The following is a 24149-nucleotide window of genomic DNA, read 5'->3' as shown; positions in this document are numbered from 1 at the left end:
AGATTCTTTTGCAGTGTTTTCTCTTTATGTTTGGAGAGTATCTCCTTTATGTAACTTATTTTCTCATGTAAAAAAACTGTGGACTTTTCTCTCCTCCACTGGGGCTCCACCCTTCTCCCACGGCAATGGTCCAAGTGTTCCCAAAGGCCCTTCAGTCCATCAGCCAAAGGGTCCTCACTGAGTCCTACACCAAGGAAATCCCATACTATTCACAGAACCAATGAATAAAGTCACCAAATGCCCTAGATATCTAATAAAAGTGCCAGAGGACCAAGAGAAGGAGGGCATTAAATTTTTTTGAAAAAGTAAATTTGGCACAGAAATATCTTCTTATGTAGAGAGTTAGCATTCAAATAACTTATGCAATAACTTATCTTGGATTCAATGAACTCTAGGCTAACTTTACCTACTTGTTTTTTATCTATTTGTTATTTATCTATTTGTGCTGTAGGCAAAAACCTGCCTTTTGTCCCCAAACTATTTTGTGTTTTCATTTCATCGCACATACTCAATGATCCTTTTTGTTACCACAGTCAAGTAGCTCCCTATTGCTCATTTTAGGAATAAAGTTCACATGCCTTTACAAGGCATTCATAGGACTCCACTTACGGCCACAAGCCTTGTTTCCTTGTTTTTCCACTTCCTGCCTCACAGTTCACTGGAAGCACTGGTCAATTCCTAAGTAGGATCAACTTTTTAATTTTTTATCTCTGGGTCACTGTCCTTACTGCTAACAAAAATTCCATAACCCTTTGGCAAAAGCTGCCTAAATCTTACCCAAAAATCAAGATGATGAGGGAACAGAAGGAAAGCTGAGGACAAAGCACAAGCTGACACTCCGCAAACCACCCCCCCCCCAACCTCAGGGTGGGATACATCTGACCCTCCTCAAGGAAACTCCCAACTGTCTTACTGTTAATGTTTTGCTAGAGGGAAAAACCACCTTAGCTTGACAATAGCAAGGCTTCCAGGATCCAGAGAGTCTTCTTTAGCATATGAAAAGTCCTTTTGGACACCTCCCTTTTCCTTACCTTCCCCCACTCCCAGGTATAAAATCAGCCATTCCTAGCAACCCCAGTGCAGCTGCTCTTTCTGCCCCTGGGTCCTGTCCTGTGCTTTAATAAAATCATCTTTTTGCGCCAAAGATGTCTCAAGAATTCTTTCTTGGCTGTCACCTCCGGACCTTGTCAATATTCCAAAACTACATCAAAGGCATGTGAAACATACTCTGCAAAGCCTCTATCAGTCCTCACCTGACTCTTCCCTTTACCAAAACTTTTAAAATATTCTCAGGCTGTTCATAATGGACTCTATGGACTACAGATATTTGTTACATGAGGAATCTACTGGAATCATTCAGTAATGCGTTTATTCTCTAAATATTATTTATTAATTCTACCATTCTAGGCACTAGAAAAGACACTCTGCCTTTAAGCACCTCACAATCTGGCAGTCTACAAGCTATCCAAGTACAAGGATAACTTTTATGTTTGTGTCCAAAAGAGTAAATAACTTTGTGTTTCAAACATAAAATGTGGCCAACAAATGGTTGCTGATTGAAACTCATTCGATAAAATAAATCCTAGCTCAAGTATTAGGAAATTATCATATTAATATACTAAAAATTGGCGTTTTTAAAAATAATGAGCTCAGAACAGATCCCCAAGCACCCTTCAGTGATGTTTTGGGAAGATGGGCTTTCTTTGAGCTTCTCAAATTACAGAAAATAGCTAAATGCCTACTTCATATATCCGTCATACTCATAGGGAATGTATTAATATAGATCCATATGGGAAGGCAGAGATAACGCTACTCTATATCTGGACACAGTCTTGGAATGCAGCAAACACTGATAGAATGTAAAAGCGTGTTAGACCACTGGGCAAAATTGAAAAGGAACTCCCATTTTCTTCAGAGCTATGGCCACAGGCAGGAATATACACCTTGACAAAAGCTGCAAATTATTAGTTCAATAAAGGACTACCATATTTTAGAATTAAGAATTTTGCCTTATCTGTCCACTGAAGACTCATTCTTGTAATAGATGATTTAGCTGATAAATCATAAAGCAGCAATATCTGTGAACTACGAGATTTATTTGTAATGGCCATTTAATGGCCTATACTCACACATAGAGAAAATGAAGTCTCTCATTTGAAGTCTCTCACTGCTCTTCATTCTTTTCTACAAACAAGGCAAGCAATTTGTAAGGTGACAAATAGCCTACATTTAGGAAAATGTAATACTATGCTACAAAACCTTATGGCAGGCAAACCTCAAAAGACTTAGAAATTTGGTTTGAATGAGATAAATGTTCAAAGGACCACCTGCCTACCAGAAGCCTTTCTGAAGCTAAGTTCCCCTCCCACTCTCCAGGACTCCCTAAGGGGCTCCTTTATCTCCTTTCTGGTAGTCTCCTCCTCCACCCTCCTTTACCAGCTTCCCCTCAAGGCTCTTCAAAGAGCCATAATAAGTCCCTCCTACCTCATTACTCACAGTCTTGTTCCAGGCTTTAGGCCAAACAGCCCTGGCAACCTCTCTGGATATCCTCAACTGGATATCACTAGAGCTTTACTTTAAAAAAAAAAAAAAAAGTTTATTGGATAAAATATTAAAAACTCAGCAATTAGGGGAAACCATAAGTATGATCTTCCCCAAAATGGTGCTTATGAAGCTGAGGACATGGGATCAATTTCCATGTGGTTTAGGCCATTTCAGTTTCTCCTGCACCAAGACTGTGACCAACAAGCTCAGATGTCACAAAGGAGGAAGTGGAGGACGGAGGTGGAGGAACGGGAACCCTCAAAGGGTTAGCAGTTGACTCCTGCTCTGTGTCCACAGGGCAGCATGCCCTTCAGTGATAGATTTTTCTCTGCCTTTGTTCTGGAATTCTTTCCCACAAAACTTAATTAGGGGGGAAAATCATTGAAAAGCAACATTTCTTTCCAATATTGCTCTGAACATATTGACATAATATAGAAGGTTCTTCTGCTGGTAGCAAATAGACAAGAGTTTTAATGAAGGATTTAAAGGCATTGAACCAGATAAAAATGCTTACTGAGTTCTGCATTGCTTCATTTTATTTTTAAAATATCTTGTATGCCAAGCATGTCTTTCAGGGGGGAAAAAAAAGAAAGGAAAAGGAAAGAGTAAGTGTTGCATCCTGAATCTCTTTTTAGGAAAATAATTTTAATAAGCGCCTCTCTCTTTTTTTTTTTCCTTTTTGAATTCTTGAAATTATGTACTATTTAGGAAAGAGGTCATCCACCTAAATGTAATTTTCCAGCTAGCAAATTCTTGTGACAGATAAAAATATAAAACTTTAATTTACCATATGCAAAGAATATGTAAATTTAGACTTCATCAATACCATTTTGTATCTGAATTCCATGAAAATTTATTTTCTACCATTTTTTGGTTCGTGTTTAAACAGATTACTTTTCTACATTACATTGTTAGCAGTGAGTTGGACAGTTCGGTAGTCAGGGCCAGGGTCCCAACAAGAAGATATGGAGTCAGGACAGCTAAGACAAAACAGCACTAACATCCCGTTTGCAGCTTAGATAGGACCACACTCACATTCTGTTTTGCAGCCTTTGCAGACTTCTGCAAAATGTCCTAAAATAAGACAACTAACCACAAAGCATCTGTTACTATCATGGGCAAGGGGCAGTTAAGACATAAGCCCCCAGATGTCAGCAAAAAAGACCATTAGCTCATTGACATTAGTAGACAGATCTGTGACCAGAGCCCTGATTGGCATGACTCAGCACACTCTGATTGCTTACAATAGTTCCACAAAAGAGCTCTTAAAACCCCTAAACTTAGAAACTCCAGGAGGCCTCTCGGGCCTCCCTCCCGTTCTGGGAGCTTTGTACTATTGCTCAATAAACTTTGTTTTTCTGCCCACACCACTCTTCATCTGGTCCACCTCTTCATTCTTCGAAGCGCCATGACTAAGAACTACACGCATTTAGGGCAGAGAATTCTTGCAACATTATTGCATTTAATCCAGTTTGGCAAGTATTTCTTGGGCACAGGCTTTCTCCTGGGTTTGAGTTCCCTCACCATTCTGGCAATCATCCTCTGAAACATGAGGTGGGATCCAGATTTCTTTATCTGTGAAGTGAGTGTGTATTCCATGACCCCCGTTGTCTCTTTCAGTTTTAGATTCTAGGCTAACTCATGAGATTGTTGTGATTAAATGAATATGAGGCATGAACTCACTCTGAAACTATAAAAGGACATGTACATATGACTTAGAGACACGCAACATCATGCACTGATACTTATATTTGTATCAGTTGGTAATCTAGGGAATCTACCTTGATGTCCATTTCAGAATGGGGGCAGCATTTATTTTATTTTATTTTATTTTATTTTATTTTATTTTATTTTATTTTATTTTATTTTATTTTATTTTTTTTGTTAAAAAGCAGTTGTTTTATTTTTTTTTAAGATTTTTTTTTTAAAGATTTTATTTATTTAGTTGACAGAGATAGAGACAGCCAGCAAGAGAGGGAACACAAGCAGGGGGAGTGGGAGAGGAAGAAGCAGGCTCATAGCAGAAGAGCCTGATGTGGGGCTCGATCCCGTAACGCCGGGATCACGCCCTGAGCCAAAGGCAGACGCTTAACCGCTGTGCCACCCAGGCGCCCCGCAGCATTTATTTTATGGGTCAATTGATAGCATCATAATGTTAACATTTACTTAACATTGCATGTGCGGATTTTACCTGACCTGCTTCAGGAGGCTAGGTGGTAGAAGAAAAAGTTCTTTCCTTAACAGATACACACTTGTTTGTTTGTTTTCCCAGTACTTATTAATCTTAAATACCTTTTGTAAAAAAAAAAAAAATTAGTACTCTAATGAACTTTTTCGGCAAATGATGGCATGTTTCTTGTCTGTTATTTATTGCCCTCTCAGACATTTCAGAGTGCCTTTATTAATGTCCATTTGAAAATGGCTGCAGGCTACCCCGGCTGTGGCAGTCTGCAACAGATCTGTTTTCCAGATCTCCGTTTCAGCTATTTGTCAAGTGGCTACCTCAGAATGAGATGAATATTACATTTATTTTTGCACTATAGCCTCACTATGGGTGAAGATTTAATGCAATTTGTATGGTGATAAATGTACTGTTATTATGAAATACGCTGTGATATTTTTTAAATGATATGCAACAGAATAAATCAACTATTTGTGAATTAATGCAGACATTCACTTGGAACTAAATGGAAGATAAAAATAAGTCGTGGTCAGGCTGCATTCTAATTGGTATTAGAAAACTTTCAGAGTGAATAATAAGAAATTTTTCTTTAGAAAATGATAAAATTGCAGATACCAAATATGAGTGCATTTTTAAGAAATGAGCATTTTACATTTCCTCTTGTAAAATAACTCATTATACCGGTATTGCATAGTGGCTAACGTCAATGGCTCTTAAATCAGTCTGTTGTAGTTGAAATCTCTACTGCTATTTCTCAGCTTGTTTAACTTCTCTGAGCCTCATTAATGAAATGGTGCATTTAAAGCCCTCACTGAAGAACATGCCCTCCACAAGAACTAATTGTGAGGTAATTATCTTCACGTTGCTCATTTAGAAAAACAGTGCAAGAAAGATACCTGTGTACATATTCATGTTAGGAAGTATGTAGTATGTTTTTTGCAATTGTTCTTAAGTGAATATAAATTTGTACTACTTACCAGAGCAATTCTGGCCTTATTTTTTTTTTCAGCTTTATTAAAGTATAATTGACAAAAAAATTGTATATATTTAAGGCATGCCATTTGATATTTTGAAATATGTATACATTACAAAATAATCACCACAATTAAGCCAAGTTTCTTTTTTTGTGTGGTGAGAACATTTTAAGATCTACCTAGTTAGCAAATCTCAAGTATCTAAATCAGCATTGTTAATTATATCTTAATTATAGTCACATTGCTGTACATTAGATCCCCAGAACTTATTCATCTTCCATAACTGGAAATTTGTACCCCTTGACCAGTACCTCCCCCTTTCTTTTCTCTGTCTAGCCCATGACAATCCCCATTTAAACAGAGAAGAGTAAAAGTTAAGTTCTTCTAACATAAAATTTTATAAAAATTTATAGTCCTTTACTCATGTAGGTATTTAATAAATGCTTGCTAAATGTAATAATAACCTGGATCATGATGTTGGAAAGAATATACATTAAGTATTCTACTGTGATGAATTCTGATTGTGCCTGATTGGTATTATCTGTCTTTTCAAGTACTTTTGTTTAAAATTCATTCAAAGGGGGTGCCTGGGTGGCACAGCGGTTAAGCGGTTAAGCGTCTGCCTTCGGCTCAGGGCGTGATCCCGGCGTTCTGGGATCGAGCCCCACATCAGGCTCCTCTGCTATGAGCCTGCTTCTTCCTCTCCCACTCCCCCTGCTTGTGTTCCCTCTCTCGCTGACTGTCTCTATCTCTGTCGGATAAATAAAGAAAATCTTTTAAAAAAAAATAAAATAAAATAAAATAAAATAAAATTCATTCAAAGATTAGTTTCTTTCCTAAGAAATACTGTGAACATCTAACAAAACTCAGTGATCATTCTGTGATAGCTATGACTCAAATCACCTCATGATGGCATACAATAGACTCTTGATAGCAGTTTCTGAGAAAATTTTAAAATTTAGAACAATAGTTTTAATGAGGAACATCTGATGTCTACTATATCATCTGGATTGCCATCAGAGAATTATAAACAATATTCAAAAGTATTCTAGAAAGCACATGTTGATTACTTAAATGTCGTAAAATAATAATTATCTTGTATTGAGCATTCTGTTTCTGACATTGTGCCAGGAGATAGAGAGAAAGATAGATAGATGATAGATAGATAGATAGATAGATAGACAGATGATAAATAATCACTTCATCACATCATTCTGACTTCACACTTCTGTGTCATGGAAAATATGATCCACTGTTTTATACTGAGAATTTATTTTAATATAATAGTTTAAGTAACAAAAGTTTGTATTTCCAGTAGATCTAAAATATGACTGATAATGTGGTCTTGGCCTGATACTGATACTGTAGCCTGATCATGATATGGCAGTTAAATAAATTCAAAATCCATTGAGCATATAACAATCCACTGCCTTAGAGGACAGGGCTCAGTGCTGGGGATACGGAGAAAAGGAGAACCTGGGTTAAGTGTCCCTTAGAACTTAATGTTGGAATGGGAAGGTAGGGCAAAGACACACATGCACATAAATTATACAAGACACAACATCATGAGTTATGAGAAAGGAAAGAAAGTTCTTTCTTTTGGGAAGAAAAGTCATAACCAGGTTACAGAGGGAAAAGGATCTCAAAGGCTTAATTAGGAGGCAGTTTGTGAGCTAAGCCTTGATAGGATGATTTTAACAGACTTTTTAAAATAATTCTCTACAACAGAATTTCATCCCACTACTCAATAAATATTTATTGGGTATCTTCTATTATCAACTATGTGGTTGTCATTGAGGATACAAATATGAATAAGTATTTGTTATCAGGAACATGCAAGAGAGATAAACAAGTAAACAGATGATAATACAATGTAGTCAGTGGAGATGAAGAAGTACGTTCACTACCTGGGACCAGGAAGAACTAAAGATTAAGAAAGCCTTTTGGGGAAGAAGTGATGAATAAGCCAACTTCCGTAAGATAAGTAGACATTACAGAACTCAGTCAGGGGAAGTTCTGGGAGGTGGTAATGGGTTTAGTATTTTTATGTGTTCAGTTACCAAACACTGTAAGTTACTTACACCTTACCAAATAAAAAACTCTTGAGCTAAGAGAAAATATGAAAAATCCTAAGAAATGCTGTTAGTTTCATATGGCTGGAAAGCAAAATGGTTAGCAGAAGTGGTCAAAAAAGGTGGTGAATTGTAAGAATGGGTCAGACATGAGCAGACTTGTATTCTAATAAAATCCTTCTGGAAGCAGAAAGAGAATGAATTGTTGGAGGAGGGCATGTTGTGAGACTATCGTAAGGAAAACAAGTTACAAAGAAAGAAAAATACAGATGAGAACTGATAAGGTTCTTTACTAGGTCAGTGGAAATATGGTTGGAAATAAGTGAATGACTGCAGAGGTGTGAAAGGAGTTCCAGTGGAACCTGGTGATTAGGTGTTGGTAGCAATGTAAAAAAAAAAAAAAAAGAGTCAAGAATGGTGGCTAATTCATTCTGATTGGATGATTAATGCCATTTCCTGGGATTAAAAACAAAAGAAGTGTATCTAAGAGGAATAATAAATTTACAAACTTGTGAACTGAAAAATGTCTTGTCTATTTGAAAAATATAGCCCCAAAATAAAAGTAAATTTCAGAGTTATAGGTTTCTTCTATTACTCAACTGGTTACCTAATCTATGGCTTAAAATAAAGTATGGAAAACAGGCCTGATGTAGGCCTGATCACACCTTGTATAGTCAGTAATCAATCTCATAAGGATATTAATGAAAGGATAAAGCCAGGAATGAAGATCCAAATGAGGCAGCCATCACCATATAGGTAAGATACTACTAGAATATATAGGTATAAATAAAATCCCCATGAGATTGGAGTTAGAAAAAAGGACATAAAATATTTGAAAAGAGTCAAGGAAGGAGACTTTATTAATTGAGTGGCAAGAGGGAAGAGGAAAATCAGGAAAGACTGGTGCTAATGTGCTCAAGAAAGAGTTTAAAGAAGGGCAGTTGTCCATTGAATCAAATGCTATGGAGAGGTCAAATGAGATGAGCACTGAAAATGCTTCCTTAGATTTAGCTACAAAGAGGCTACTAGTATTTATATTTATCTTCGAAAATTCAGAACTAAAACTACACATTATTTATAGGACCAGACACATGTAGTAAAAGTATAAAAGCATTGTCAGGAAATCCCATACCAACTCTCAGATAGTGGCTAATTCAAGGGCAGAACTGAAGCATTGCTCATCTCCATGCAACTATTTGCTCTGTATTTTATCAGAATAATGCCCTTGGAGGCGAGCTACATAATGATCCAGCTCTGGGGAAATAACAACTGAACTAGCAAATAGTAAGGGAAGTAGGCTTCAAATATATCCGTAGCTTTAAAACAATTGAAATCAAAATGGCAATATATTAACATTTGTCAAATATGACGGGTGATTACATGGATATTTGTGACATTATTCCCTGTACTATCTATATATTTGAAATATTTAAATAATTTTTTAAAAGGCATTCTTAACATTTGCCTGGTTTCTCTCAACTTTGGCTCATGAGCTTTTTCCCTTTGCCGATTTGCTCTGAATCCTTTCATTGTAAAAACTGTAGCCGTGAGGGTCACTGCACACTGAGTCTTATGAGTACTCCTAGCAAATGACTGAACCCGGAGGTGGTCTCTAGAACCTTCTGACACAGCTAGGTTCAATGCTCCTTCAATTGAAAAAGTCTCTGAAGAAGCTGAAGATATGCAGCCTGGGCTAACAGGCTTTGCTGGCAGCCAGCAAGAAAAAGCAGATTTCCAGTTCATGGTTCAGACTCCAAGTTCCTCTATAAGATGTTGCCAATGACTGGCAAAATTGAAAGCCCAGTGAGTCTTGATGAATTTGACTTCAGTGTACCTCAGCTTAGTGACTCCAGACCATAAAACAAGAATAGCTACTAAAAGACAACTAGCACATTTTTGAGAAAGTGGTATAGGGTCTTTTAATAGACATGGAGTAGCTTATCAGACGAAAAAACTGATATGCATATTCAATTTCTTAATTATCTTCTCTTCTTGTTATAGACTTTGGATTCAGACGTATCTAAGAACAAATCCCAAATCGATCACTAATTATTTATATTTATGGCATCTTGGAAAGTGACTTAACCTCTGAGTTTCAGCTTGCTTATCTGTGAAATGATTAGCCATTAGTATTAAATAACAGGTACAAAGTGACTGGCACAGAATTCAGCATACAATAAGCACTTAACAAATACTGTTCATACATGATTTTGCATATATCCCTATGTACTGTATCTTCTGCATTCTGAGTTAAGAAGGCAGAACAGGGGCAGTGGTCAAAATTTCAAGGCACTAATAAAGACCAAAGATGTTTCTGGGAACTCAAGAGCAGGAAAAAATGAACAGGAGAATAAGTCTTGAGGGACTTTGGAAACTACTGTATGAACCACCTCATAAACCATGTTTAGCATTAAACACACACACACACACACACACACACAAGCCTTCTACTCCATGACTTAAAGTGATTGATACAACCATTACTGACTGAATCTAATACCCAACAGAAATTATAGTTCAAAATTAAACATTACATGCAAACTTTGAAATTTATTTAAAAAATTCTTTGCTGACTTCATGCTGGATTTTCATGTTTACTAACATATATGGTATTTTTGAAGTTAATTCTTTAATATGTATTATTTTTTTAAATCACACTGAGGTCTTAATTTCATTGAAAAATTAAATTCTTTTGGATTAAAAATGTTATTTAAAAACTATCCTCTAACCATTATACTATGTGGTAAGAATCTTATTCTTTGTGGTTAGGCTGCATCTTTTAAAGAAATTAAATTTATGATAGAACTGTTTTTAAAATTCTATTACTTGAGTGCTACAGTATATAATGATCACATTCCAAAACTAAACTAGATTATCTAATGACTCACTTGAGAATACTGAATATGCCTACCTAATTTGCCCTGTTGGACACTAAGTAAAATTTCCAAACCATATAGTCTTTAAAATGAATACACTTCCTTTTTAATAATGGCCATCTCCAAATATCAGGGAGTACAGCAAATGCTTAGTTGTAGCATTGTACTTTTCAAGACAATGATATTTATTTAGCAAAAATTGAATTCTGTGATTTACTGGAATTAAATTACTACTTAGGAACAGGAACAGTATTAATATACAGTTTTCATTAAGAAGCTAATTGATTTAACATTACTTAACTCTCTAGTGAGTACACATTCTATAAAAAAAACAGAATTCTGAAGTAATGTAATTGCTGAATATTCCCTACAGTAAAAGAATTGCACACATTCTTTCAAATTGATTTGTAATGGCATTACAGCATAAAGCTAAGAACTCATGCATTAGCCTACTTTTTTTTCCTATGAGAAAATTAAAGATACAAGTATAAACGAAAGACTTAATACTTCTACAACTGTGTACTTAGTTTTTGTGAAAATAGATTAAACTAGCCTAGCCATTTTGTTATTTTTGTCCCTAAAATAACATAGAGATTTTAGTCATTGAGATACAAAAGAAATCAAGATGCAAAAGGTTATGGTGCTGGCATACAGATAGACATAGAAAATATTGTGTTAAAGCAATAAATGAATTTATGGAGGGAGAGAGTTAAGATGGCGGAGGAGTAGGGGACCCCTTTTTCAGCCAGTCCCCTGAGTTGAGTTGGATAGTTACCAGACCAGCCTGAACATCCACGGAATCAGCCTGAGACACAGAAAGATACATCTGGATCTCTACAAATGAACATCTCTAGTGCTGAGTATTGAGGTACGAAGCGGGGAGCCGTGAAACCACGCACAGATATCAGAAGATAAACGGAAGGGGGAGGGAGCCGCCGCGTTTGGGTGCCGGGAAGCGGTAGCCACCTGCGTGGGGGAGCGGGCAGACTCAAGGACAGCACCCGCGAGAGAGCAGACTGAGACCGTGAGCCGGGAGCGCACGCCACCAGGCTTCTCACGGAACTCTGGAATCCCGGTGCGCTCTACCGGAACTAGACTGAGACCGGGAGCTCCGGGAGCGCGCGGTGGCGGCTGGCGGCTGGAGGTGTTAGAAACACAAAGGACAGAGACGCACCGGCCATGGAAGTGAGGGCTGGGACGCCGGGTGTGGGGCTCACATCCCTGGATGCTGCAGGGTTGAGCAGCACCAACAGTAACAGAGTTAAAGTGGCCACAACATCAGTGGCGAACGGTCCGCGATCCCTCTGTTCTGAGACAGAGGCTGAGATTCGGCCACTGCTGCTCTGACTCTAAGAAGAGGCAGAGCAAACCGCCAGGGAAAGCCGCCAGAGAACAAAAGCCTGGAAATAGCGGCTCACAGTGTGCCCATCCCCATCCCCCCTCGCAGGGGACATGGACAGTCTACCCAAACAGGGTTCCCTGATATTGGTGCCACAGGCCCCTCCCCCAGAAGGCAGGCTGAAAAATCAAGAAGCCCACATCCCTAAGATCCCTATAAAACAAGGGTGCACGGCCTGGGTCCCGGTCAATAATTTGGTCTCTGGACAACCCCGCAACCTCTCCTCATCAGAATGACGAGAAGGAGAAATCCCCCCCAGCAAAGAAAAGACAATGAGTCTGTGGCCTCTGCCACAGAACTAATGGATATGGATATAACCAAATTATCAGAAATGGAATTCAGAGTAACAATGGTCAAGATGATGGGTAGACTTGAAAAAAGTATTAACAAAAATGTTAATGAGAATATACAATCTGTAAGGGAGGAAATGAGAGCAAATCTGGCAGAAATTAAAAATTCTGGGGGCACCTGGGTGGCAGAGCGGTTCAGCGTCTGCCTTCGGCTCAGGGCGTGATCCCCACGTTATGGGATCGAGCCCCACATCAGGCTCCTCCGCTATGAGCCTGCTTCTTCCTCTCCCACTCCCCCTGGTTGTGTTCCCTCTCTCGCTGGCTGTCTCTATCTCTGTTGAATAAATAAACAAAATCTTTACAAAAAAAGAAATTAAAAATTCTAGGAGCCAAATGCAGTCAAAACTAGAGGCTCTGACGGCCAGGGTGAATGAGGCAGAAGAACGTATCAGCGAATTGGAGGATGGGTTAGTAGAAGACAAAGCTAAAATAGAATCTGGACTTAAAAAAATCCATGCTCAAGAATGTAGGTTACGGGAGATTACTGACTCAATGAAACGTTCCAATGTCAGAATCATCGGCATCCCCGAGGGGGTGGAGAAAAACAGAGGTCTAGAAGAGATATTTGAACAAATTGTAGCTGAAAACTTCCCTAATCTAGCAAGGGAAACAAACATTTGTGTCCAGGAGGCAGAGAGGACCCCTCCCAAGCTCAACCATGACAAACCTATGCCACGTCACGTCATAGTGCAGCAATTCGCAAATATTAGATCCAAGGATACAGTATTGAAAGCGGCCAGGGCAAAGAAATTTCTCACATACCAAGGCAAAGCTATCAGAATTACGTCAGACCTGTCTACACAGACCTGGGATGAGAGAAAGGGTTGGGGGGGCATTTTTGAAGCTCTTTCAGAGAAAAACACGCAGCCAAGGATCCTTTATCCAGCAAGGCTGTCATTCAGAATTGATGGAGACATAAAGACCTTCCAGAATCACCAGTCATTGACCAATTTTGTAACCACGAAACCAGCCCTACAGGAGATATTAAGGGGGGTTCTATAAAGGTAAAAAGGCCCCAAGAATGATACAGAACAAAAGTCACAATCGATAGAAACAAAGACTTTACTGGCAACATGGCATCATTAAAATCATATCTCTCAATATTCAGTCTCCATGTAAATGGCCTAAATGCTCCCATAAAGCACCACAGGGTTGCAGATTGGATAAAAAAGACATGACCCATCCATTTGCTGTCTACAAGAGACTCATTTTGAACCTAAAGATACATTCAGACTGAAAGTAAAGGGATGTAATACCATCTTTCATGCCAATGGACCTCAAAAGAAAGCTGGGGTAGCAATTCTCATATCAGACAAATTGGATTTTAAACTAAAGACTATATTTAGAGACACAGAAGGGCACTATATTATTCTTAAAGGATGTATCCAACAAGTGGATATGACAATTTTAAATATATATGCCCCCAACAGGGGAGCAGCAAGATACACAAGCCAACTCTTAACCAGAATAAAGAGACATATAGATAAAAATATGTTAATAGTAGGGGACCTCAACACTCCACTATCAGAAAGAGACAGAACACCCATGGAAAAAATCAACAAAGAAACAAGGGCTTTGAATGCCATACTCGACAAGTTGGACCTCATAGATATATATATAACACTACACCCCAGAACAAAACAATACTCATTCTATTCTAATGCCCATGGAACATTCTCAAGAATAGACCATGTTCTGGGACACAAAACAGGTCTCAACCGATACCAAAAGACTGAAATTATTCCCTGCATATTCTCAGTCCACAACGCTTTGAAATTGGAACTCAACCACAAAAAAAAAATTTGGAAGAAACTCAAACACTTGGAGACTAAGAACCATCCTGCTCAGGAATGACTCGATAAACCAGGAAATCAAAAATCAATTTAAACAATTTATGGAGACCAACGAGAATGAAAACACAACAGTCCAAAACCTATGGGATACTGCAAAGGCAGTCCTAAGGGGGAAATACATAGCCATCCAAGCCTCACTCAAAAGAATAGAAAAATCTAAAATGCAGTTTTTATATTCTCACCTCAAGAACCTGGAACAGCAACAGAGGGACAGGCCTAATCCATGCACGAGGAAGCCGTTGACCAAGATTAGAGCAGAAATCAATGAATTAGAAACCAGGAGAACAGTAGAGCAGATCAAGAGAACTAGAAGCTGGTTCTTTGAGAGAATCAATAAAATTGACAAACCGCTGGCAAGACTTATCCAAAAGAATAGAGAAAGGACCCAAATTAATAAAATTATGAATGAAAAAGGAGAGGTCACAACCAACACCAATGAAATTGGAAGGATTATTAGAAGCTTTTATCAACAGTTTTACGCCAATAAATTAAGCAATCTGGAAGAGATGGAGGCCTTCCTGGAAACCTATAAACTACCAAGACTGAAACAGGAAGAAATTGATTTTTTAAACAGGCCAATTAATTATGAAGAGATTGAGTCAGTGATAAACAACCTTCCAAATAACAAAACTCTAGGCCTGGACGGTGTTCCTGGGGAATTCTACCAAACATTCAAAGAAGAAATACTACCTATTCTCCTCAAGCTATTTCAAAAAATAGAAACAGAAGGAAAGCTACCAAACTCATTCTATGAGGCCAATATTACCTTGATCCCCAAACCAGGCAAAGACCCCACCAAAAAGGAGAATTACAGACCGATGTCCCTAATGAATATGGACGCCAAAATCCTCAACAAGATCCCGGCTAATAGAATCCAACAGTACATTAAAAGGATTATCCATCATGACCAAGTGGGATTCATCCCTGGGATGCAAGGGTGGTTCAACATTCGCAAATCGATCGGTGTCTTAGATTTTATCCAGAAAGAAAAATTCAAAAATCATATGATTCTCTCAATAGATGCAGAAAAAGCATTTGACAAAATACAGCATCCTTTTTGATTAAAACCCTTCAGAGTGTAAGGATAGAGGGTACATTCCTCAATCTCATAAAAACCATCTATGAAAAGCCTACAGCAAATATCATTCTCAATGGGGAAAAGCTGGAAGCCTTTCCCTTAAGATCAGGAACACGACAAGGATGCCCACTCTCGCCACTATTATTCAACATAGTACTAGAATTCCTTGCAACAGCAATCAGACAACAAAAAGGGATAAAAGGTATCCAAATCGGCAAAGAAGAAGTCAAAATGTCTCTCTTCGCAGATGACATGATACTCTATACGGAAAACCCAAAAGAATCCACTCCCAAACTATTAGAAGTTATAGAGCAATTCAGTAATGTGGCGGGATACAAGATCAATGCTCAGAAATCAGTTGCATTTCTATACACGAATAATGAGACTGAAGAAAGAGAAATTAGGGAATCCATCCCATTTACAATAGCACCAAAAACCATACGTTACCTTGGAATTAACTTAACCAGAGACGTAAAGGACCTATATTCTAGAAACTACAAATCACTCTTGAAAGACATTGAAGAAGACACAAAAAGATGGAAAAATATTCCATGCTCATGGATCGGAAGAATTAACATAGTTAAAATGTCCATGCTACCCAGAGCAATCTACGCTTTCAATGCTATCCTGATCAAAATACCGATGACATTTTTCAAAAAACTGGAACAAATAGTCCTTAAATTTGTAATGAACCAGAAAAGGCCCCTAATTGCCAAGGAACTGTTGAAAAGGAAAAACAAATCTGGGGGCATCACAATGCCGGATTTCAAGCTGTACTACAAAGCTGTGATCACAAAGACAGCATGGTACTGGCACAAAAACAGATACACAGACCAATGGAACAGGATAGAGAACCCAGAAATGGACCTTCGGCTCTCTGGGCAAATAATCTTTGACAAAGCAGGAAAACACATCCAGTGGAAAAAAGACAGTCTCTTCAATAAATGGTTCTGGGAAAATTGGACAGCTACATGCAAAAGAATGAAACTTGACCACTCTCTCACCCCATACACAAAGATAAACTCCAAATGGACAAAAGACCTCGATGTGAGACAGTAATCCATCAAAATCCTAAAGAAGAACATAGGCAGCAACCTCTATGACATCGGCCAAAGTAACCTTTTTCATGACACATCTCCAAAGGAAGAGAAACAAAAGATAAAATTAACTTGTGGGACTTCATCAAGATAAAAAGCTTCTGCACAGCCAAGAAAACAGTCACAAAGACTAAGAGGCAGCCCACGGAATGGGAGAATATATTTGCAAATGACACTACAGATAAAGGACTGGTATCCAAGATCTACAAAGAACTTCTCAAACTCAATACACGAGAAACAAATAAACAAATCATAAAATGGGCAGAAGATATGAACAGACACTTTTCCAATGATGACATACAAATGGCTAACAGACACATGAAAAAATGTTCAAAATCATTAGCCATCAGGGAAATTCAAATCAAAACCACACTGAGATACCACCTTACGCCAGTTAGAATGGCAAAAACTGAGAAGGCAAGAAACAACAATTGGTGGAGAGGATGTGAGAAAGGGGATCCCTCACACATTGTTGGTGGGAATGCAAGTTGGTACAGCCACTCTGGAAAACAGTGTGGAGGTCCTTTAAAAAGTTAAAAATTGAGCTACCCTATGACTCAGCCATTGCACTACTGAGTATTTACCCCAAAGATACAGACGTAGTGAAGAGAAGGGTCATATGCACCACAATGTTCATAGCAGCATTGTCCACAATAACTAAATCGTGGAAGGAACCGAGATGCCCTTCAACAGATGACTGGATTAAGAAGTTGTGGTCCATATATACAATAGAATATTACTCAGGTATCAGAAAGAACGATTTCTCAACATTTGCTGCAACATGGACAGCCCTGGAGGAGATAATGCTAAGTGATATAAGTCAAGCAGAGAAAGACAATTATCATATGATTTCTCTCATCTATGGAACATAAGAACTAGGAAGATCAGTAGGGGAAGAAAGAGATAAAGAGAGGGGGGTAATCAGAAGGGGGAATGAAGCATGAGAGACTATGGACTCTGAGAAACAAACTGAGGGCTTCAGAGGGGAGGGGGTGGGGGAATGGGATAGACTGGTGATGGGTAGTAAGGAGGGCACGTATTGCATAGTGCACTGGGTGTTATAAGCAACTCTTGAATCATCGAACTTTACATCAGAAACCAGGGATATACTGTATGGTGACTAACATAATATAATAAAAAAATTTTAAAAAAAATGAATTCATGCTTGTGTGCAAGGTAAGATAAGTATCTAATTTAGAGTCTTTTTAAATTGGTATTTATCAGCACATTGTTTACTAAAGAATCCTTCTACACTATTTTGTAACTTTTTATCATGCATGTAAAATATTATATATAAAGCTGTAGAGGAGATTATATGAGTTACCTATAATCCCACCATCTAAACAATAATAGTATTATGTTTGGTTAATTTGTTCCAATCTTATTTCATATATGTTTTTTCTTACAAAACTCAAAACATGCTAATAATTTCATATTCAGTGTTTTAGTTATGATTATTTTATAAAAATGTTCCCCACATCATAAAAAGTTATTTTTAAATATTTTTATGTCTATAACTGAAATAATCCTTACTCCCCAGTAGCAAGACATTATGGCTGTTTCTGACATTTTTTTTCTACTGTAAATAATACTAAAGGGAACATCCTTTTTCTTGAACCTTAGTCAGTATCCTTGAATATTTTCTAAGATTAGAGTTAAGAAGGAGAGGTAGTGAATCAAAAGAAATAAACATTTAAACATTCTAAATACATATTGCTAGTTTGCTTTCTAGAATGTTACAGCCATTCACACATTCAGCAGTCTCTCAGAATGTTCATCTACTCACAGTCTCCAGCATGGAGAAATATCATGTGATTACTTGTTTAAATCCTTTGTAATTTGATAGGTAAAACAATGCATCAGATAATTTCTTTAATTTGCCTTTGTTAGTAATTAAATTATATACATATACACATATTTATATGGAAAGAACACCACCAACATGGCTGAAAAATGTACCAAGTTTGTGTCACACACACACACCCTCCCCCCATCCCCCCACCCCCACCCCCAACAAAAATTTGGCATCCATTCACGGAAAAAAAAATGCCTTGTGGAATCCAGCATTCTATGCCAAGGACCCAGGAAGAGCCTTGCTCCTTATGCATCAGGTAAGAGGCAGACAGACCTCGGTACAGTCCAATTAAACAGTCCAATTAAACAATGGGCAGAGAAGCCCAACAGTCACTTTTTCCAAAGACATACAAATGGCCAATGGGTACACGAAAAAATGTTCAACATCACTAATCATCACGGAAATGCAAATCAAAACCACAATGGGATATCACATCACACTTGTTAGAATGACTATTATCAAAAGATAAGAAACAACAAGTATTAGTGAGTGTGAAGAAAAGGGAAACCTTGTACACTGTTTGTGAAATGTAAATTGGTACAGCTACTATGTAAAACAGAATGATGTTTCCTCAGAAAAATTAAAGATAGAACTACCATATGATTCAGGAATCTTAGTTCCGTGCATATATCCAAAGGAACTGAAATCAGTACCTCAAAGAAGATATCTGTGTTCTGATATTCATTGCAGCATTATTCACCATAGCCAAGATGTAGAAACAACCTAAATATCTGACCATGGATGAATAAGGGAGATGTGGTATTTACATACAATGGAATATTATTCAGCCATATAAAAGGAAATACATTTGCAAAAGCATGGATGGACCTTGAGGACATTATGCTAAGTAAAATAAGCCAGACAGAGAAGGACAAATACTGTATGATCTCACTTACATGTGGAATCTTAAAAAAAAAAAAAAAAAAAAAAAGCTGAACTCATAGAAACAGAAAGTAGAAGAGTAGTTCCCAGGGGCTTGGGTGTGGGGAAATGGGGAGATGTTGGTTAACAGGTACAAACTTTCAGTTATAAGATGAACATGTTCTGGGACTCTAGTGTACAGCACAGTGGTTATACTTAATAATATTGTATTATATACTTGAAAGAAAGAAATGGTAATTAGGTGAGGTGACAGAGGTGTTGACTAATCATACAGTTGTAATCATTTCACAATATATTAGTGTATCAAATCAACATGTTGTACACCTTAAATTTACACAATGATATATGTTGAGTTATATGTCACCAAATCTGAAAAAAAGTAAATAAAACTTTTGCTTACACATTCACTCAAAAAATAATTTCTATTCAGTAATTATCTGTTTATGTCATTTGCCCATATCTGTTTCACATTTGTTACAACATTACAGTGTGTGTATGTGTGTGTGTATGTATATACCCATACACATATATGTTTGTGTATATATGTATCTACAAATACACAGAGTCTATTATATATGTTGAGAATATATTCCTAGTTTATTGTTTTCTTTAAAATTTGGTCTAATACCCCCCTGCCACACCCACCATGGCCACCATTCAGTGGCAGGTAGGAAGATAATGCTTAGTGAAGAACAAAGGCTCTGATGAATATATGAAGGAAGCAGGAATAGGAATGGCTCTGTGAAAAGTAGGTATAATGGTCAAACCAGATTGTATCATCTCTTCTGATGGGAAAAACCTCACCATAAAAACTGAGAACACTTTGAAAACAACACAGTTTTCATGTAATCTGGGAGAGAAGTTTGAAGAAACTACAGCAGATGGCAGAAAAACTCAGACTGTCTACAACTTCACAAATAGCACATTGGTTCAACATCAGGAATGGGATGGGAAGGAAAACACAGTAACAAAAAAATTGGAAGATAGAAAATTAGTGGTAGAATGTGTCAAAAACAATGTCACCTGCACTTGGGTCTTTGAAAAAAGTAGAGTAAAAATTCCATCAGCGTTTTGGACTGGAATTAGCTGTGAGGATGGACAAGCTCAATTCCTTGAGCAAATTTCCATACTGCTTTTGTTATAATTATTACTGTGTTCAATTACCTTTAACACAAACATTTTACATGCAATTGTTTCAAAGTGTTGTTTTAATTACATTCATCCCTTTGGTTAGTAAATAAATGTGTTTGTGTAAAAAAATGAAAAATAAAAAAAATAAAATTTGGTCTATCATGATTTCTGTAGGCAAAAGATGTTTAAAGAGCCAATTTTATAAATATTTTCTTTTTTGATTCATGCCATTACCTTGAAATATTTGTCTATATTATCTTCCAGTATACTGTTAATATATATAATGTATATTATAAATAGATACAGACACACACATATGGTTTAATCTGTTTAAAATGTATTTGGTGTGTGCTGTGAGATAAAAATCTAATGACTATAAAATCTAGTCAGATGGAGAATATATTTGTATAATTTTTCAGCAGGTCCTTAAGATCTTAAATGAAAATGTTTATCTCTTGCTTTCACCTGAGGGCAACATCTTGGCTGGTCACAGATAACATACTGTTTTCCTCAAAATTCTATGAACATTTTTAAATTTTCTTCTATCATAAAAATCCAAAGCTAGCCCAAGTTTATACCTTTGTGGCCAGTTTTGTTTTTTTTGTTTTGTTTTGTTTTGTTTTTGTCTGTTTTCTTTTCTGATCCTGGCTTGTTGATTCATAAGAATATTTTATACTTTTGAAGTTCATAAATATTACAAGGATGTGTCTAGATGCCTCTTTTTTAATTAATTTTATCTGAAGTATGGCATGCCCTTCAATAAGTCCTTTCTTTGTAACTGAAGACCTTTTTCAATTTTGCTGTAAATAATTACTTCTCTTCTAACAGCCTTGGCCTCTCTCATGAGAATGCCTGTAATTCTTAGTTTGCATTTCTTTCTTATTTTTTCCCATATCTATAGTATGCTTTCTTGTTACTTTTATTTGCTTTTTCTCTGTATTTTGGGAGACCATCTTAAGCCTATCCTTCCAAAATGAAATTAAAAGAAATCACATTATGCTGATAGTTTTCAAAACTGGCTTTTTTACTCAAATCACTTGTGAAATTTAATAGTAATAATAATAATAATAATAATAATAATAATAATAATAAAAGATGGCTAGGCTTAGGGCTATGACATTGCACAATTCATGAGACATTCTATTCACTGCTGGTAGTGATTGCTGGAGTTACGCAGTGATGTAGAATTGCCTAAATCCCACTCTAGACCAATTACATCAGAATATGGGTGTGGGGTAATGTGCTGATATTTAAAATTTTTTCTTCAGTTGATCCTAGTGTGTAGCCATGATTAGGAAGATGGGGAGCCAGTGACATATGCATAGGGCTTAGCACATATTCTGAAACGTGCAGTGTTCAGTACATGTTAAACATCCATAGCTTCAGCATCTGCATATGCATCATCATTTAATTATCCACAGTGTCAATTTAATTCTTTAGCACAGATTTTAATCTACTTTTGCCGTTCCATTTCTTTTATTCCTTCCTTACTCAATCTCTGTCTTCCTCATGTTCTCATCTTTTGGCTGTCTATCCTTGTTTCATGAAGACCATGTCTTGTTTATTCTATCAAGGATGTCAAGAAATTTCTAAACTTATTTTCCAATTAGATGTTATTTTCAGAAATAGGAGTTCTATCCAGTTTTGCTAATGGACAAGATGTATGGCTTGATCCCATGAATTGCTAAGAATGTGTCATCAAGCATTCAGCTGGAATGTGAGCCAGCATGCACAGATTCTCAAGCATGGTTCTGTTGAGTTAGAGAGAGCTTTTCTCTTATCACCTCTCTCTGGTTCACTGATTGAAGAGATAGAGTACACTCCACAACATGTACTGAAGACAGAAGTATTCCAAACTCCATCTATTTTCCTTAATTTATCATTCAACAAATATTTACAGAGTCCTACTCCCTGCTAGGTAATGTCCTAGGTGCTAGGGAGTATAGGGGTGAACAAGCTAGACTAACAGAGCTTACATGTTAGTGCTGGAGGCAGATAATAAGTATCGACATGAAAAAGATAATTTCTAATAGTGCTACTACACATTAGGAAAAAAAAAATAGGACCGCATAAAAAGGGTGTGAGGGGGAGCAACATTTACTTGCTGAAAATACACCTACTGGAATGCCATGTGCCACTACCAATACTTCTGCTCTGATATTTCCTAAGATGTGGTAAGTTGTCAAATAGATATGGAGGAAAAGTTCTATGACTACTTAAAAAGACACTTGCAGAAGATACCTGCCCAATGTTCTGGTTGGTCTTGGGCCAGGACCTCTTTGCCAGAAACCACAGAATGCAAATGAAATGTCTCCCCACTTTCCTTTAGAGTACTGGAGCTTGGTCTATTCCAAGTAAGAAATTATCTATTAATTACCAACTAGTTTTCATTTCAGTCCAAGACATTAAATTCACCCCAGACTAACAATAGTTTTACAGTCAGGTTTAGTTGGGAAATTATTATGCCCTTTTTTTCTCCACGTTAAAGGGCATTTTGTGGGAAATTGAGGATAGCAACATCTATCCAAACTGGACCAGCATGCTTAAACAGTTCTCTTTCTTTCTGTGCTCTAGGTCAGAAGCTCTATAAAACAACTCTTTGTATATGTTGCAAGGCCTTCAGGCTCTTCAGCCCACCCTTCTTTCCTACTCATTTTTAATGTCACTGTGTCTCTAGTTTTAGTCCCCATTGCATTGTACCTGCTCCTGCCCATGTCCTCCAGGTGGATGTTTTAAACAAATTGTCCCTTGGCCTTTTATTCTAGCTTAGTGCCTGGACATTGTCCTTCCTTTCTTCCATGATCCCACAGTGTGTCACCTGCCAATCAATCCTTCCTGACTCCCTCACTCAAGCCAGATTGCCAGTGCAGTTGACTTAGTCAGGCACCAGGATTCCACTAGTTCTTCAGAAGAGTTCAGATGACTAGCCAGGTTAAGCCAGAGGTCCCACTTAAATATTTCAACTAATGGCTTTCACTCAGTGGCTCTACCCTGGCTGTTGTCAGGTAGAATATTTAGATATTGAAAATATAGCGATGAACAAGGCATACAGGTCCCTGCTCATATGAAAGTAACAGTAAATGGAGAAATAGACAACTATTTCTATTCAACTAATTTCTAAGTCAACTAACAATTTAAAACAGTATGATAAGCATGGTGGTTGGAAAAGTTCAGTGTTATCTAAGATCAGACACCCATCCTAGATTTAAATTGTATGGAAACTAAACTAGGATCTGATGGATGAGTTAAATAGGAGCGAGCAAAGAAAAGATATGGGAGGGAAAGAATTTTCTAGAAGAACTAACCTTTAATCATGAGCATGCTGGGTAATGAGATCAGCACAACTTTGCTGGGCAGACAGTTGGTGAGAGCTTGGACAGAAAAATCTTCATCAGTTCTCAGGGCACAGACTGGGCAAGAAGCCTTCATTATCCTAGATGTGATGGAGGCCTCCTTCATGTATTAGAATTATTGCTAATTTATGCACTCAGCAACTATATCTACTATTTCTTTTTTTAAAAGTGTATTGCCATTTTTATTTAAATTTGTGTTACTAGTATAACTTCCAGAAAATCTGGCTACCTGTTTGACTTTATAACATTAAGTAAATGACTATCATTTGTAATTTGTTGACTTCTTTCAATTTTTCAAGCAGTATGTTACCAAATATACTATTTTAACTTACTTTTTGGCAACTTAAACACGTTTGCAAGTTAAACATGTACCCTTTAAACTGCTAGAATGGGTGTTTTTGATAAATCCACTCTGTTACAAACTTCCTCAAAACTAACCAATGTAGCCACTTAGGTCACAATTTAGTTTTATGTTAAAATGTTATAGTGTCAGTCTCTTTAAG

The 24149-nt window shown here is 37.2% G+C and overlaps 1 protein-coding gene and 1 pseudogene across 3 annotated transcripts in view; one reads left to right on the top strand and one right to left on the bottom strand.

Moving 5' to 3' along the window:
* GRM1 (glutamate metabotropic receptor 1) overlaps positions 1 to 24149 on the bottom strand; it is a 391937-nt gene that overhangs the window by 152565 nt on the left and 215223 nt on the right. The gene's annotated exons all lie outside the window — the stretch shown is intronic.
* LOC123797507 (putative fatty acid-binding protein 5-like protein 3 pseudogene) lies at positions 19905 to 20306 on the top strand (annotated as a pseudogene).

Source organism: Ursus americanus, chromosome 11 (genome assembly GCF_024610735.1).
Source record: "Ursus americanus isolate L20-20 chromosome 11, mUrsAme1.1.p, whole genome shotgun sequence".
Taxonomy (NCBI): Eukaryota; Metazoa; Chordata; class Mammalia; order Carnivora; family Ursidae; genus Ursus; species Ursus americanus.
The sequence above is the reverse complement of the archived record's forward strand: the minus strand, read 5'-3'. Positions and strand labels throughout refer to the sequence as shown.